This window comes from Meleagris gallopavo, chromosome 6 (assembly GCF_000146605.3).
Source record: "Meleagris gallopavo isolate NT-WF06-2002-E0010 breed Aviagen turkey brand Nicholas breeding stock chromosome 6, Turkey_5.1, whole genome shotgun sequence".
NCBI lineage: Eukaryota > Metazoa > Chordata > Aves > Galliformes > Phasianidae > Meleagris > Meleagris gallopavo.
In genome coordinates this window covers 39,840,850-39,852,788 of record NC_015016.2, presented here as the reverse complement: position 1 = coordinate 39,852,788, position 11,939 = coordinate 39,840,850, and the positions used below count along the sequence as shown (strand labels likewise).

Below are 11,939 nucleotides of genomic sequence, written 5' to 3'. Positions count from 1 at the left end.
CAAAAAAAAAAACCAAAAAAAACACAAGGTTGAGGATGAGCTCTATGAAGCTTTGTTAGAGAAAAGGTTACTTTCCCTGGGACTTTGGCTTATTCTGTTTTTTGCAGACCAGTCCAACAGCAAGAGGAAAGGCAGCATCACAGTCATTGGCCACTGTGACAGGTCATGGCCACTCAGTCCCTCACCTTAAATGTAATTAATAACAGATAATAACACAACAAGGAAAGTATCAAAAATCGATTTTGATACTTTCTATTCCAATATGAAGCGTGAACTGGTGAACATAATGCTCTGTTACTGGGGGGTGAAGGAGGACCAGAGAAGGATAATTAAGGGTAATTAAGCTGTGAGGAGTCTGGAGCACAAGTTTTATGGGGAGCAGCTGAGGGATCTGGGATTGTTCAGTCTGAAGAAGAGGAGGCTCAGGGGAGACCTGATCGCTCTCTACAGCTGCCTGAAAGGAGGCTGTGGTGAGGTGGGGATCAGCCTCTGCTCCCAGGTAACAGCGATAGGAAGGGAGGGAATGGCTTCAAATTGCATCGGGGGGGTTCAGGTTGGGTATTAGAAAACATTTATTCTCAGAAAGAGTGATGAAGCACTGCAATGTACTGCTCACGGAGGTGGTGCAGTCACTGTCCCTGGAGGTGTTTAAGGAAAGGGCAGATGTAGTACTTAGGGATGTGGCTCAGTAGGCAGTATTGGTGGTAGGTGGACAGTTGGAATAGGTGATGTGAAGAGATCTTTTCCAGTCTTAATGATGCTATGATCCCATGATATGCTACTGTACCAGCTGCCCTGTGGGAGACTTATCAAGTCTGCCATTTCTTTGGCAGGACCACAGGCTGGTAGCTGCCAACATTTTCCAGAAGAAGCAATGGCATAGGAGAGAAGAGGGCCACCCTCTTTAAACAAGGAACTGATGTTTTATTGACATAATCAAACCTTCACTGACTGAGAATGTCTGACTTGCACCAGCACAGCTGATCCTTGCACAAAGGTAAGTAATACATTACAAATGTTTCCAGCACTTCCCAGTGCCTTCCCATTCCAGCCCAAGAGTCTCCTCTGTGCTGCTATGTGGCCTCCCTGTTTCTTTTCCTTAAGAAAACAGGAAGCCATTGTTTTCTTTCTAAGCAGAAATGCTACTGGCTTATATCAGCATTGATTATATTTTCAACTGTGAACTTCAATTGAGATATTGATTCACCTACAGTATTTATGGGCTCCGATCTTCATTATGCATCAAGGTTCACTGCTAGTCAGCCTGTAGATAATAGTGGTCATGACTCATGAGGAACTATAGGAAGATAAATTTCTCATTGCTATATACCTGATTAGTCTGTTTCTAATTGCAGTTTTTAAAGAGTGCAATTTAAACTCCCTTTGATGCAAGTTTGTAGAGAGGGAAAAAAAGCAATAGCTCAAACACATGCTACAACATCCCAAGCAATGTTCTCTTAGCATTTTAATGCAGAGACACTTTTCTTATATGCCAGAGTGGAGGAAGACAGCAAGGCACATTTAGGACATACGCAAACACTTCTCTACTGCCAAGGGAGTTCTTTTGAAAAGAGATACTGCAGCTTAAATGCTTGATCTTACAATCTGATTCATGCAGCTTGGAAATGAATGGAGAACCCTTCATGGAATTCAATAAGGTTAAAAAGAATCCCCATAGCCTGTGGGATCCCTACAGCTTGCAGGATCCCTGTCCTAACTAAGAACAGAAAATACCTGAGAGACTGAATAATGCTTGGAAGCAAGTGCTAGCTGTAAGTCACGCGGATCCTAGAGGTAGTCTCTGGGGACCTTAGCAACAAATTCATTTTGGAGCAGCTTTAATGACTCAAAGGAAATAGAAATGAAGCCCACCTCCTTTGGCAAGTAGTCTGAAAAACTGGCTTGTTTGCAACTCCCTAAAAGCAAACAGCAAATTAAAAAGGTGCTATTTTGACTTCAGCCATTATAAAGGAAGGCAGAAAGCACACTGAATGATCATCTAATTATCAAGGCATGATCATCCCCCTATACCACTCCCAAAAGACGCTCCTCTTCTTAATACTCTTTCAGCTTTTCAGCCAGCCTGTAGCACTAATGGCATGAAGGATTACCATAAATTCTGTCCTAACTCTCAACCTTAATTTCCTTGGCAGCAATTTAAATCTGGTCTTGTCCCACATGCTTCAGATATCCTGCACAGACAAACAATGGCTGTCACATCATCTCTCAAACTTATCTCCACAACAGGGGATGACTGATGCTCCTGTCGGCTCTGCAGCTATCACCTATGGCTGTTCCATGGCCAGCCTTGAATGGAAACCTACTGAGGACAGCAGTGCATCACTTGGTGTGCTTTCAGACTCAACTAATGCAATGAAATCAATTCTCAGGAAAAGAACCATCTTACCCTTCTTATGTGTTTGATGGGAACAGTTCTTATATTATTTTAGTGGTTTAGTGAGATTTCCAAAGCTTCATTTTTCTTCTTCACTATAGCTGAATGACATTCTGATATCACCCAACTCTCCACATGACATCTCCACTACACACCTCAGCTACTGAGAGTGTGCTGCTTTCAATGGCTTCTGCAGCATTACCAAAGAAAGGACCAAGTCCAAACAGCTTTGTGGAGACAACAAGAGTTGCAAGAACTTGGCAGAGGAGAACACCACACAGCCCTTTTATTACTGCAGTCTGGCAGGGAGTGTGTGTTGGAGGGTGTTTCAGAGCCATTAGAAACCAACAGTCATAACACATCACTGACAGCACCTGCATTTCATGGGCATCTCGGGGGTGGAGAGCTCCAGCAACCATTACAAATCCATTGAGCCATACAGCCTATTCTAATGTTTCACCCTGACTGATTTGTTCTCTCCCCTTCATCCCCAGAGAAAGGGCATAAGAGGCACTTCAGAGATGCAGCCCGATGGATGCGGCTGATGTTCAGAGGTTAGCAATTTTCATTTCAGACTCTACTAAGGCAATACCTGCTAAATGGCTACAAGTGAACTACTCAGCTTTTTAATAAGAAACACCTGCTAGCCCTCCTCCATCTCTTTCCTGGCTGCAGCTCTTCCACTTCCTTGCATCTTAGCTAAAACAAGTGTATGTGCTTTATCTGACCAAGTGTCAGGAATGAATATTACAAGCTAGCAGTGCTGAAGGAATTCATCTTTATTCTTGCTTCTAGCTGCTGATTTGTAAATCCTGGTTCATGCTGCTTAGCTGAGAGCTGCTTTTGATGGAAATGAACAAGGGAAAATGGACAGCAATGGGCTGTCATAGGCAGAACTGAAAAGAATTTCACAGGTACTCAGGGAACAGTCTTGAATCTGCCTGTTTTCTCACATTTTATCATCCACTAGTTTTTATTTGATACTTGCAGTGTACACCATGGAGAATAAAACCTCTGGTCCCTCAGGGAGCAACAGAACAGCAGCAGCAGCACACCATGCCACCTGTTTGCTCCTGCACACCTAGGAGGGGCTGCATCAGGGAGGCAAAGGCAAGCAATTACTCTCCACATCCCCTGAGGCTGAAATTCATCAGGTAAGTGCTACCAACTGCAGTTGTTCAGGCATGGGGAACCTACCCAGTAGGCAGCACGCAACTCTAAAACAGCAGAAAGCATTTAGTCTTCCTCGTAAATGTAGCTGCTTCACTATAAAAGCTACTTTTGTTACTAAACCTCCCTCAAAAAAAAGGGTCTAGGGCTGTAACTTGCCTCCCACAGTGTCACTGGCGAACATTTTGAAAACTGAAACACAGGCACTTGGCCAGACACGCTATTGCCTTCCCTAAACTCAAAGCCCTCCGTGCTCCGTTTCTTTCTGCGTATGTGCCAGCACCTGGTCTGGTCACACCTCCAGCTGCCCACATACTAACCCTGTGCTGTAAGAGCTCACCCCATTCTCCGTCTCTCAGCGTCATCCTCTTTGCCAAGTTACTCCTCCTGTAGCACTGAGCACTGGTGAGCAAGTAAAGATTCTAGAGCATGCATCTGGTGGGTTCACTAAGTGTGACACTTGCATGTCAGTGGTATTCTCAGGAGTGTTCAGAAGTGCTCATCTCCCTGAAGGTAGGAAGGCCCTACAAAGGATCTGGACAGGCTGGATCAATGGGCTGAGGCCAACTGTATGAGCTTTAACAAGACCAAGTGTTGGGTCTGTATGTTGGTCAAAGCAACCCCACAGCAACACTATAGGCATGGGGAGAGTGGCTGGAAAGCTGCACGGATGAAAAGGATCTGGGTGTGCTAAAGGACAGCCAGCTGCACATGAGCCAGCAGTGTGCTCAGGCAGCGAAGAAGGCCAACAGCATCCTGGCTTGTATCAGAAATGCGGCCAGTAGGAGCTGGGAGGCGATCATTCCTCTGTACAGGGCCATGGTGAGGCTGCACCTTGAATGCTGTGTTCAGCATTCTGACTGTTGAGCCCCTCACTGCAAGAAGGACATTGAGGCCCTGAAGTGTATCCAGAGCAGGACAATGAAGCTGTGAGGCACGGGCAGCCCAGGGAGGTGGTGCAGTCACTGTCCCTGGAGGTGTTCAAGAATCGTGTGGATGTGGCACTGAGGAACATGGTCAGTGGCATGGTGGGGGTGGGATGGTAATTGAACTAAGTGATCTTAGAGCTCTTCTCCAATCTTAATGAATCTGTGATTCTCTGATTCTGCCTTTTAACTGCTGGTCATCTGATGTGCTAACCATCTCCAGGAGGTGCGAAAACAAGAAGCATGGATGCAGAAGCTGTTCCTCTCTTATTAACACGTAGAGGAGAGCAGAGTGGGAGGAATTGGAGAGAGGAGTTTCTACTAATATGCAGTTGGCATAAAGGACTGTTTGGATTCACTTAAGAGATGAGTTGTGCTGTTATTTTTAATTATGAAGCTAGGGCAGGATGAATCACTACTTTAAAGATATTAAAATGATGGACAATGTTTTAAACCTCTTGCTCATTTCCATAATTACTATTTAGGTGAGCAGTTGGGAGAGAAACTACAAAATCCAACACAACAAAAATCCCAAATGCCACAAATATTCACCACTAAGACCCCAAAGCAGCAAACAACAGCCTGATTACAGAGGACAAGGATCAACAGCAGGTCTGTGGAGGGACCTCCAAGTCCTGCGGGACATGACCAAACGACAGGTTCTGCCTGTGTCTTACTAAAGCCTTATGAAGCTCTTCTTACTAACTATCCAAGCACTTGCCAAGACAGTGCTTAATTTTCCAAAGCTACCGGCGTCCAAGAAAAAATCTGGGAGCGGATTTGGGTGCTCCTGCCATGGGTTAGGGAAGAAGTCTGGACAGAGACGTGTGGGCAGTGAATGGGCACTGGACCCTGTCCCCTATGGCAACCCAGTGGATGCGGTGGGGGCAGACATCCCCTCACTGAGGGCAGTCTCTCCATTACCGCTCCCTTCCCTCAGATCCAGCTTTTGCTAGGCTAGCTTTCCAAGACCAGCACAAGAAAAGTAAGGAGTGCCAACATGACATTTCACACTCCCCCTGCAAAATGTCTTCCGCTCTTTCTCCCATCCGTGATGCAAGAGGCTTAGCAAAGGATGCAGTATATGTAATATAATACATGCAGTTTTTAAATACCTACTTCATTCATACTGAAAGCAGAAGTTGCTAGAAGGCAACTCTCCCGATTGGAAGGAGGGGGAGTTGGGATTTGACAGCCAAGAATGAACTGGCTTTTATCCTCAGCTCTGTCATAGATTTCCTGCGGAACCATCAGCAAGTCAATCCCCACAGCCCAAGAGGCTGTTATCATCTTATTCACTGTATTTGTTTAATGAGATACATATATCTTTCACAGTACATATCACATTAAAGAAAGGATGGTACACTGAATGATTGATATCCTGAAACATTTTCTTTGTAAAAAGCAGCCAAGTGTAGAAAGGCTGACTTTTTAAACAGGAAAAGAGCAGATTCCTGAAGGGAACAAATGTGGTAGTTAAAGCTACAAATAGCATTAATGAAGTCTGATACGAAAAGGGAATATGAAAAATAAGAATACTTTAACTCAATGCTCTCAAATTAAATTTAAAAAACAGAACTTTATCTGGAAAAAAATAAAACCAAACCAAAACCAAACAACTGTTTTACAAAAACATTAGTTGTCTACAGACGGTAGTAACCAAAATTAGGTTTAACTTCAGCTTTTATGGTTTAGCAATTTAAGTCAGGAAGATAAAGTAGAACTGTAAGCCTTCCTATGACAAGCCCACAACCAAGGAGGCTCTGTACCATGGTCCTACTGCACACATACGTTCAGTATGAACAGGAGAATATTGGTGGCTAATGCACACCTACCACTTGTGCTTATATGGATGAAAAAGAGTTCAATTTAATTTAATTCCAAGTCGGTGGTGGCTGGAATAGGAAGAGATTCAAACTGACTTTCAGGGTGACTAGGAGCCATCAATTTTAATATTTGTTGAAACTGCTGTCTTGATCTAGAAAAGAGCATGCAAAGAATAATTCCAATAGTAAGCAGTCAATACATATAAGAAAACCACAGAACTGGGCTTGAAGTATGTAATGATAAAGAATATCTCTTGGGCTTCTAAGAGCCGCTTTTCCCAGATCTCCATTCCAGCCAGAAAGACATGACTACTAAATCCTGTCACCAAATTAAAACTCTGATCTCTAGAAACATCCTCTACATAAGATGTATTTTTGATGAAGATAAAACAAGGTTGAGTAGGAGATATAGGAAAAAAAAAAATCAGCAAAAAAGAAAAAAACAAAGAAAAAAGGAAGTATTTCTCTTAGCCCCCAAGCCTTTAGGTTTGTCCAGCAGTCCCACAATTGAAGATGAAAACTGAAGGTTCTCAAAATAACCATGGTTAGACTGAGGGGGAAGCTTAACAATTGATCTTTGCACATTTGACTAGCCTACCAAAACCTATCAGGTTATGATGGTACTAAAAGCACTGGCATAGGAGTTAAAAATAAAAAAAATTCCTTTTGCGTGGTCCTTTGCTTTTTGTCTGTAAGCAATATACCTTTGTGGAAAACAAAAATGTGTCAGAGACCAACAGTTTTATCTTAATCCAGTGGGTCTTTAGGTCTGTCTAAAGCAAAGACTGAGTGGGGGTGGCTGAGGGTTAAATTTCCCAATGCTACACTTTGAATTTAAAAGAATATGATGTGAAATCCTGGAAGTACCAAACAAGATGAGCTTTAGTCACTCCAACTATGCCTTTGGGCTTTAGATGCAACTTGCTATTTCTCTGCATGTTCCCTACCTTTCCTTTCCACCCTCTCTGACGGGAAAAGTACCTGTGTTATTTGGAGACTGGCACTGGTACTTAGCAGCATTTACAGCCTGAGCTCTCCCTGCTTCCCTTCAGTGTGGTTCTGAGAGCGCTCTTGTGTGCTACAAATTCTAAGTAGGGGACGAAGATGCTGGGAGCACAGCATGGCCAATAAGAGCAGTGAAAATTCCTCCTGGGTTACCACAAGCCCTACAGTACCATGTCTGTAGGGGAGGGTAATATATCTATCTATATCTATATACACACAATATATTATATACAGTAACCATCCAGTAGGAAACGAATTTATGAAAACCCACAGAATTTTTTCCAGATCAGAGATGTTTTCCCCATGAGACTTTTTGTTTAAAAACAATAAAGCAAACCTCCAGCCAGACAAAGAATGACTACAAAGACATGGGATTATAAAGAAACTGCTGATCTCCTTCCCCTTCCCTCCCAAGCGTGCACAGCCACAGAAGAAAGGTTTGGTCTGTGAGAAGGGACAGGAAGAGTCAGAAACCCACACTGAAGCCCCTAGAAGTACCCCGCAGCCAGGAGAGCCCACAGAACTGAATTCAGAGCCGTATGTGATCAGCACAGCAAACAGAGCACAGTTACAACAGCACCCAGCAAAGAAACACATTCATTCAGAGCATCTGCAACCTTTTTCATCCTGGAAGTACTATCACTAGTAGATCAGTGTTTCAGCACATGCACGCATACCTGGTGTTGCTAAATAAATGAAATGCTATCCAGTGCCTCTCTTTTCACAGGAGAAAGAAAAAACAAAAAGACACCTTAAAGCTATGTTTTGCAGGGGAACGAACACTCTCCAGTCCTCTTCTTTCCCCACGACCAGAAAGAAAGAAGGAAAAAAATTGCATTTCCCAGCTCTCGGCACAGTAACTGTGCACCATCTGCAGACCGAGCTACCTTTCTCCCCCAGGTCTGAGCATGCTCTGTCTGCCGGCAGTGTCCTATCGCTCCAGCTGGCTCACCTCAATTTGTTAGCCTCCCAGAGGTCAGCCTTGCATGCAGGATGATTTGCTGCAGTATTCCTGCAAATGCCCAAAGGGCGGCCGCGCTGAAACAAACTGCCGTGCCGCTTTGGCAGAGCTGAGCGTGGCATGGGAGACAGACGGCAAAGCGGTCCGGGGACGCTAATTTTAGAAATCCTGCTTTTGGGTGTTATTAATTCCACTGCTACTCCAAACACTTTGCAACAAAGAACATAACAATAGCAGAGAAAGGGAAAAAAACTGCCCCTCGCTGGAGGATGTCAAAGCCATTCTGCATGCTTTCTAGCAATTCCCTTGGCACTAAGGAAGCGATTTCCTAGCTGTGATGGTCAGCAAATGGCTTAGTATTGAACAACGCTGTGAGTGCCCTCCTTCACACATCTAGGGAGCCCTGTTTTGAAATGAAGTTATCATTTACAGTGGAAACAGTGATTCCTGAACACAAAGGCATAAAAACGAGCCAGGGGTTTTTAGGCAGCATCTTGCTGCATCCAAGCTGAAGGTCATGAAGACAAAAGTGTCCTACACCAACCTCATCAGCAGAGCTGGAACCTGTGGGCACTAAGCAGTTCTGATTTGAAACATTTCAATTCCTAATCTTGCAACTGGATCCCCATGCAGGACCACAGAAGCATCCCAGTTCTGCCCACCAAAAGGCTCACAGCAGGAAATCATATCCCTGAACACAAGTATATCAGGAGCCACACAGGGACATATTTGCAGACACATCACAATGAAACATATGAGGCTTGCTTCATGACATCTTGCTGATTATCTGGGAGGCTCTTTTCCCCTAAGTGAGACTTAAGAGGTGAAGTAAGAACGATGAAAAGAGGAAAAGTTCTTTAGCACCCATATGCATGCACATATACAGACAGCCTCAGATGAAGAGCAACCCTTTTACTTAAGGCAAAACAGAAGAGCATTCCTGGGTTTTTGTTTGTGGCAGAAATTATTCTTGCTGCTAAAACAAAGTTTAAATGGTTCTGCATTTAAAGAAAGAAAAAGAAAAAGAAAAAAAGCCATTAGATAAGACAAGGATTCCAACCACAAAAGCTTAGCAACTACAAGGGTCAGCACACAACCGAACTCTCACATTAAATACCCACCATGGATAATCTTGCATGTCCAGCTTCTTATCCTCCCCAAAGCATGTTGGAAGCCATCTGAGAGAGAGGATAAATGGATTTACAGCATCTGTTGCCAGTGCACTACACTGCATCAGCTGGCTGCTGTTGACCAAGTCTCCAATCCCTCTGTCCATGAACATTTCCCTGCTTAATGTGAAACCTTAACCCTGAAAAACCTTCTGTTTCCATGCAACAAGGCAAGAAGGCCCTGCCAAATTTGTAAGTGACAGGTGGAAGCACTTACAGGGTGGTGAGGAGCAACACTTTTTGCATCATGTTTGCAATAAAGCATGATACAGAATCACAGAGTCAATAAGGTAGATCACCTAGTGATCATCTTAAGATCACCTAGTTCAGCCATCAACCCACCCCCACCATGCCCACTGACCACATCCCTCAGTGCCACATCCACACGGTTCTTCAACACCTCCAGGGACGGTGACTGCACCACCTCCCTGGGCAGCCTGTGCCACTGCCTCACTGCTCTTTCTGAGAAGTTTCTCCTAATACCCAACCTGAACATCCCCTGGTGCAATTTGAGGACATTCCCTCTCATCCTTTGAAGTACTGCAATATACCTAAAACCCTGGGGGCAAGGATCCATCAGCATCTTGGGTTACTACATGTTAGGGAGTCTCTAGGCCTTGAACAGCCCCTGAACCATCACTGCTGAGGAAGGTGGGTGTCATCCAGCATTGCACATGCTCAGAAATACTGTAACACCTCAGCATTTATAACCTTGGGTTGCTGAATGCCATTTAAAAGCCAAATGCACAAGAAAAGATAAGCTTAAAGAAACAAAGGATAAGCCCAAATAATATTCTGCAAAATCAACAAAAGATTCTTCAGGAAGCTAGACCTCCAAAGATGAGCCTGCCAACGTGATGAATAAACAGAACTGTGCTATCTACTAAACTAGGGCATCACAGAAATAAAACAGACATTTTCGCATCTACTCCAGTGTGCCACTTTTAAATCTCTGCATTTTTTTGTACAGAGTAAGTAAAATGGTTCTGCTCAACTTGGAAAAATTATCAGCCAGTAGGATTAAGAGGACAAGGCATCATCTACTTCAGTACCCCATTTTCCAGCCTGTGCCACCTCAAGGAGGGCTCTGAAGGACAGCACGAGCCTATGCTTACCCTCTACCTGAAAAGACCCAAAAGGGACACAGCTTGCTTGGGGGAAATACATAAAAACAAGAGCAAACAGAAGAGATCCCCAGCGCTGCCAGCCTGTCCTCTCAGAACTAAGGATATCCAGGGATACCTTTCTCTTTTTAATCCATCTTATTGCCCTCTGGCCTCTGTGAAAACAAAGCTTCAGTCTGCTGTGGAACAAGCCAAACATTTTTTCATGTGAGCTTTCAAAAATGAGGAATTCTGTGAGATTTGTAGTCGTCTTCACCTAAGAAACACTTTGATTTTGTGTTCTCTGAACTCCAGAAAGCCCTACTGCATAACCTAGCGTCACTGATTCTTACAGGAACCTTTTCACTAAGTCCACTTCTGGTTAGAGACTTCACTGGTGGGACCCCTGATAACTCAGAGATACCATAATGGGCTCTTTTTTTGAGTTAAGATTTGATTTTAACAGAGAAGAAAACACAATACTTACAGACTGGTCTTTCATTTATGAGTACTCTCGCTATGATGTATTTGCATAGATTTCAGAAGTACAATTTCTTGCATCACATTTAGTCAGACAGCTAAATCCCAGTCCTGGAAAGGGCTCCGAAGTTAATCTGTCACACCACTGGGTAACTGAACTGAACATTATTTCATTAGAGGGGGAAAAAACAGCAAATAAATCTAACAACTCCAAAATTACAACTAATTGTCATTTACAACTGCTCTATAACATAGTGAGTGTGGCAGCCCCAAGTTCTTCCCAAATAATCAGCACTATCAGCCTACTGCAAGTCAGTTCTGAGCCAACACAGCCCTTTCAAACCCTATTAAGAGTTTGATAAATATTTAATGTGCCTCATAAAGTTGCAACCTCCAAAAACAGCATCACAAAAGAAAAACAGTTAATATTTTTGGACTCCTACAAAGCTATACAGCACAACCCAAACTTATCAAGCTAGCAAAGAAGTCTGAATAGACTCCTCTTGGTTTAGGGCTGACAAACAACGGGTAAGTTGTTATTTACTGAATCTCTGCCTTGCACGTATATGTTGCAGGGGTGCCTGCGTCACTCCAAGTTACGACATTTATTATTTATAGGCCTAGAAGTACACTCTACAAGAAATTGTTCTTCCTGCAGTGCTTTTCAGCCAAAAGTACATTTCAGTTTGAGAGCACAAAAAAATTCATGCCTGAAAAGAACTGACAAAAAAATGTCCTTGTGTTAATAAATATGCAAGGAGACAAAGACAGCACTGGGTTTCTGGACACCAAGAAAAATCAGGACTCCACACACAGAGGATGACGTTTCAATTCCTCACAGGGTAGCATTCAAGTTGATGTCAAAAGGTCCAGGACTTCAGCCAATCACTGAAAACTCCCCAAC

General features: G+C 43.5%; 1 protein-coding gene across 3 annotated transcripts in view; it reads right to left on the bottom strand.

Annotated features, from left to right (window-relative positions):
* The window catches only part of POMGNT2 (protein O-linked mannose N-acetylglucosaminyltransferase 2 (beta 1,4-)), a 29,700-nt gene that overhangs the window by 2,640 nt on the left and 15,121 nt on the right, over positions 1–11,939 (bottom strand). Inside the window, exon 1 of one of the 3 annotated variants that reach the window (XM_019616543.2) lies at positions 9,405–9,475. The exons of 1 other annotated variant lie outside the window; for it this stretch is intronic. The gene's annotated coding sequence lies outside the window, so the exon portion shown is untranslated. Of the gene's footprint in view, positions 1–7,999; positions 8,181–9,404; positions 9,476–11,939 lie in introns of those variants that run through there. One more of the 3 variants, XM_003207215.4, reaches the window with a different exon arrangement.